A 6,348-nucleotide genomic window follows, 5' to 3' on the forward strand; every position below is an offset into this window, starting at 1 on the left:
AGTGGGACACTTCAGGCTCCACGCTCAGTTTAACAGCACCTCTTTGGGCTGAAATTCCCTGAGACCCAGCAGCCCCTCCACGCCTCTCCTGGTGTCTCCTCCCTTCGTGGCCATCGCGGTGGGTCTGGGCCGTGCATTTGGTCCACATTCTTTGCTCACGTACGACCATGGCAGAGCTGGGGCCGGGGAGGAGGCCTGCTGCTGTGACTGCCCTGGGGGGTGGGGGGGCTGTCCTACACTGTCCAGAAAGTCCAGCAACCCCCCTTCTTGAGGTCGACCAACGCCTGCTCAGCCTGGAGCTTTGCTCCCGTGCTCCCTGCCCAGGACCCAGGAGGAGGGCAGGGGCTGGGCTTCCAGACAAACTTCCTAAAACGGAGCCGGCTCTGTCTGTTGAGTTTGTCCCGAAACTGACCCCTCCCCCATCCCAGCCAGGGGAACTGCCTGGGTCTGGACTATTTTCTTCCTCAGACATCTTCCTGGTGGGGAGGAACCATCAAAGCATTCGGCAGGACAAGGCCTCAGGACCTTGGCGGGCAAAGCAGGTGGCCCTTTGGAGACAGATGTCACTGTGGGTTAATGTGCTCAGTCCACAACATTCCAGACGGCCCAGGAGCGAATGGTTAGGGCTTGAGCATTTCCACTGCATGCCAGGTGCTGTGCTAGAGGTGTGGGCTGTCCAGAGAACCCAGAGCCCCTACGCCCTCCGGGAGCCTTCAGCCCAGGGAAGAACTTGCTCCCCCAGCTCTAACCGCATGCACCCAAACTTAGCGACCACCCTGGGGCCGACATGACCCAGCAGCTCTCGGCAGTCTGCCCCTGTGTCCCCCCTCATCTCCCTGAACCTGAGCTCAGACTCGGACCCCCGTGGGGGCACCCCTCTTGGGAACCTGGGTCATGGCTGGGAGGAAAGGGGCTGCCAGGGGCTGGAGGAGGACAGAGAAGACAGCAAAACCTAGAGAGAATGGCACGACGCTATTTCGTCTGCTGCCCATGACACATGCTGTTTGTGGGCACATCCTTGGACAGAGACGCGTGTGTCCTGGGAGGATGTGTCCCCAAGGCCCTAAACGTGAACTATGCAAAGCAGAACTAAGAATCCTGGGCCTTCTCACTGTTTCAAGTACATACACCGTTCATACTTGCCAAGTCACTTTCAATCACTAGGGGTCCCAGGAGCCCCACTGGGCCCAGCCCAGCTCTCAGGACAGGCAACCCCTGCCAGTGACCAGGCCCCATGTGGACAACACTCTGAAATGGGTGCAGACAGCATGGAGCACGTGTTGGTCCTTCCTGTGCTGGGGCCTGGAGCCCCGCGGCCAGGGACAAGGGGCATGCGTGCCCCGGGCTGGCCTGCTTCACGGCGGGGGTCTGCAAACAGCACCTTTTCATGCTCCGAGGCTCATGGAGCCTAAGCTCTCGCCAGCCGGGATGCCCCCTTCCACATCCCTTCCGGTCTGGTGAGGCCATGTGGCCGCCCCGGGCAGCCAGTGGTGTTGAGAGTCCCCGGCGAGACAGTGCCCTCTTACCGGGAAGCCAAAGGACTCCATCCCGGAGGAAACACGAACAGGGCCTTGGCAGGGCCTGTGGGGCCCCCAGGAGCCAGGCACCTGCCGGCCGATTCTCTCTTGGAGGGCCACAGAGGAGGACACACCCTACGGAAACAGACCCGAGTGTCGCAGCTAGCACAGACGGAGTCGAGGTGTCAAGGGGTCCCCACAAGGAATTTAGAGCCTGACTGTGGGGCCCTGGGGACAGCCTGTCAGGGCAGTGGGCACTGGAGAGGCTTCCCAGGCAAAGGAGGTTGGTGGGGGCACAGCACGAGGGTCCTGGGGCCACCCGACAAAGCGCCACAGATGAGAGGCTTGAACAACAGAAATTATTCTCTCAGTCTGGGAGCCAGGAGTCCAAGGTCAGGGAGGCGGCAGGAGTGTGTGCAGTGGGGGAGGGGGCACAAGCCCGAGGGAAGCCTGCCAGCCTGTCCATGACGGGCCTGAGGTCGTGGTGGGGCAGCGATGGGGCTGGACCAGGACCACGGGAGCCCTGTCACGGCCAGGCCTCCTCAGTCCCCAGGAACCTGTGTCATGCCAGGGGCCGGAACAATGACAATGACTGAGCACCGCCCAGCCCTAACTATAGCAGGAACAGCTGGGGCCACCTGTGCAAACCCCCTGGATGGTTGGGAAGGACGTGGCCCGATTGTTACAAGCAACTTCCAGCTGTTGCTCCAGCCACAGGGCTCACGCTTTCTGTACAGAAATAAGAACTCCCTTCGTGAGGGACGCTTTGCTTACACAGAGCCCTGAGGCCCTGCGGAGGGAGGGTCCTGTGGCCACCTCCGGCCCGGTGGCTGTGCCAGCGCCTTCTCCCTCGGGTGCTGCCCTGGGAAGGCCACCTGAGGAAGGCCTAAGTGACAGCACTGGAGGATGGACCAGGCGCCCCGCAGACTCCCTCCGTGTCATCTGCACGGGCCGTGAGGAGCCACTTGGAGCCACGTCTATGCCACACGCCGTGGTCCCACCGTATCTGGACAAGGTCGAGGAGCAAGGACACAGGGCCCAGTGGCCAGCGGGGACGGCTGCCAAGGTCGAGAGGAGTGTATCCTCAACCTGCCGGCCACAGTAGAGGTCACGGCCACTTCAGAGGCCTGGCCAGGCCTCAGATCTCGTCACGCCCAGGCCCCCTGCCCTTGTCCAGGGCACACCCGGCATGTTGCAGCTGGACATTCTTTGCCCCTCGCGTAACTGCTCCCACAAGCTCTCGGTTCCCGCTGCCCCTCCCTCAGGTGGGAGCCCAGCGGCAGGCCTGGCAACACGAGTCATCGCCCCTCAGCCGCCTAACTCAGCTCCTTGACAGTCCTCTGCACCTCCCAGAGAAGTGCCCGTTTCCCGGAGCCGTTCCGTCTCTGGGACTCTCAGGCCTGCCTCCAAGGCATCCCCCGCCCTTCCCGGAGCTGAGTCCTAGGGAATCTCAGCCAGCAGGAGGAGGTGTCCAGCCCACAACCTTGGGGGAACGCTGTCCAGCGTGTGGGCACAAGGACACTTCACTCAGCCCGATTGCACCTCCCTCCTCCTGGCTGGAGTTGCCAAGTATGTGTCTAAGGTTCACCCAGGTCATAGGGACGAGCGCCAGAGTGCATCATTGTGACCTGGCTGTGCACCAAGCCAGCCCCCTCCCTGACCCTCTCCCTGACTATGAGCAAGAAGTCCCCGTCACCCCCTCTCAGGCCTTAAATCACGGCCAAGGTCACACAACTGCACGAGGTCACACATCAGGTGCCAAGGCTTCTTGGAGGAGCTGTGATTACTCCCAAGGCTTGCAACGTGGGGAGCCCTGAGTGTGGGGCGCTGGGCAGTGTAGGGAGGGGTCTTCACTTCAGAAAGCACAGCACTCCCCAAGGGATCCCTAAACTCGGGGGCTCTGTTTTAGGAAGCCCCTCACATCAGGAACATAAGTACAGGAGCGCCTTTCAGTAACCTGGCTGCCTGCTCAGGGGAGTTGCCCGCCCCTTAATCCTGCTGGGGGTGCTGTGGGCATGAGGGACTCAGGAGGCCCCTCTGTGTGCGAGGACGCCTGGGTCCCAGCACTGCCCCTGTGACCACGTGTAACCCGAGGGAGTTCCAGAAACCCAGGACCTTTCAGGTTTTACATCCGGAAAGTCTGCCTAGCTTTGTGACCTCGAGGAGGTCACCCCGCCTTTGTGTGCCCGTCTGTAAGGTGGGGAGGAGAAAGCCACCCCTCAGGGTTTACTGGAGAATCAGCCAACTGTGAAAACGTATAGCCGGTGGGCAGACAGACAGACACCAGCACAGTGTCTCAGAGCAGAGCATGGATTTCGGGACCTCCCAGAGCTGGAGTGAAAGGCCATGGGGTGGGGGTCGCCTGACCACAGCTTGGATGACCCACGGTTCTGAGAGTCCCCCGCCTGGGGAAGCCGCAGGCGCTGCGGAAGCTGCCGCCGTTCACCCTTTCTGCATCTGTCCTAGGAGGCTGAGGCTCTCCAGGCCGACTCGCCTTGAATGCTGAGAGGAAACGCACTCCACACACCGGCCCCGCTGCCTGAGGAAAAGCAGGACTGGTTCGTGGAGACTCATGTGCAAGCGAAGAGAAACAGCCCAGGAGCCTGGGGGGTGCTGCCTGGCTCGGGAATGTCACACGTGTCATTTTCAAAGAACCAGGCCAGCTGCATATGTGTGAGTCCAACTCTGTGACAATCTGGAAAAGGCAGGGAGGTGGAGACAGTAAGAATCTGGGTGGTTGCCAGGGATGGGGGAGGGTGAACAGGCAGAGCACACGGTGTTTAGAGCAGTGACAGCATCTGCATAACCATGTAATGACACATGTCACTATGCATCTGTCAAACCCACAGAATGCACACCCCAAAGAGTGAGTCCTGATGTGAACTATGGACTTGAGTGGACAACGAAACGATGTATCAGTATTGGCTACCAATTGTAATGCGCGAAGCACTCCACTGCAAGCTATAAATAATAGGGGTGCCTGTGGGGAGCCAGGGGGAAATGCGGGAATCTGCCCTTTCCCATCTCTGAAAAGGGAAGCCTGCTCTGAAAGAATGAAGTCTACTTAAATGGAGGAGGGGAGAGTCAGTCGGGCAGCAGCGCGCCTGTTCAGAACAAACCTAACTCAGGGAGGTTACAGCGGCCTCTCTGAGTCCCTCGGGTCGTGGCCCGGCCAGGCTCTGTGCAGTGGAGGGGCTGGCCGGGGAGCAGCCCGCAGTCTGAGAAGCCACCTGGCCTCTGTCCACACGGGTGGCCGGCTGGGGACTCCGGGCTGGGGCCTGCTTGCTCGCGTTCACTGTGACAAATCCCCACTCGGTTTCGTGGTGCCAGCGTCAGAGCACGAAAGCCCCCGGGAGCCGGCCCTTCTGTAGGGCAGCGTTTGGGGCAGTTGGTGAACTTCACTCCAGGCCTCTGGGAGCTGACTAGGACCGTGAGCTCTCAGGTGGGGCGCCGTGCCCATCAGGTCTGCCCCCGGAGCTCGGTGTCTGCGGTGAGCCTGGGGCCAGGGCGGAGTCCTGCTGACCGTGTGCGCCCACTCGCACCCCGTGCAGCCCACAGTGCCTGGAGCGAAGGAGGTGATGGTGAAACGCTCCCCTTGACAATGGCGACTGGGTAGGAAGCTGCTCCCCTTTCTTGCCTACGGCCCATGTTTCTGAGTAAATTCATTTTTCTAAGCACGCAGCCCCACGTTCCTGTATGTGTTCCCGCCAGAGCTTTCCTTTAGCCAGCGTGTTCTCAGCCAGGATTCCAGGACAGAGTGAGGCCTCACACACAGTGATCTGAGGGCTGTGACATTGACTCACGCAGGGTGGTGGGTGGCCTTCCTGATGCAGCGAGAGAAGTAGTTCAGGGGACAGCTCGGGCACCCGCTCCGCTCCCTGCCGGGCACCTGGGGAGGACGCTCAGTGCAGCCCTCTGCTGCTCGCTGTGTTCTCATGGATACACTTACAGTCCCGCCTGCGGCCCAGGAAGGTGTGGTCCTGCTGGCGATGGCAGGGCCAGGCCGGAGGAGGCTGTATGTCACCCTGCTGTCCTTGAGGAGCCAGCCTCCTCATGACCCAGCTTCTGCCACTGCCTGGTGACAGATGGAGCCAGTTCCTTACCTTAGCCCATTAAACAGACTGATAAATTGTATCTGTTTGGTGATGGATGTTAACGAGGCCTACTGTGATCATTTCACAGTATATATAAATATCGAATCATGATGTTGTACACCTGAAACTAATATAATGTTATATCATTTACATCTCAATTTAAAAGCACTAATAAAATAATGGAGCGAGGCTGTGACCCCGAAAGGCAGCAGGGGCCCCCAGAAGAAAGATGGAGGAACCCTCACCGCACAATGGCTCTGATCCACGCTGCTCACGCTGAGCTGCTCCGAGGGCACAAAGGTCTCCCGGGGAGAGAACACGCCACCTCCCAGGATGCCTCCGGGTCCTGGTCCTCCCCACACTGGAACCTAATTGAGCCTCTGGGTCAGTTTACAGGAAACTCGGGGACAGAGGAACTGGTAACTGCCACTGCAGGGACGCAGTCAGCAAAACCCAGAACGTAGGAAATGCCACAGGACGAATGACCAGTAGAGGTGTCTTCAACCAGTGAGTGACAGACAATAAAGGAGGAGACGGCATAGTGGGGAGAGGAGGAGGCAGTGGGGAGGGCAAGGGGAGCCCAGAGTTCAAAAGAGCCTTCAGAGTCAAATCGAGCTGTGGACTTTCTATTCAAAGAAACCAACTCTAAAACGTAGGTGTTCTGTAGAAGCACCTACAGAAGCAACCTGATGAAATGAGGGCCAGGGATGCCTTTAAAAGAGCCCAGAGAGGCCGGC

Source organism: Hipposideros armiger, unplaced genomic scaffold, assembly GCF_001890085.2.
Source record: "Hipposideros armiger isolate ML-2016 unplaced genomic scaffold, ASM189008v1 scaffold_458, whole genome shotgun sequence".
NCBI lineage: Eukaryota > Metazoa > Chordata > Mammalia > Chiroptera > Hipposideridae > Hipposideros > Hipposideros armiger.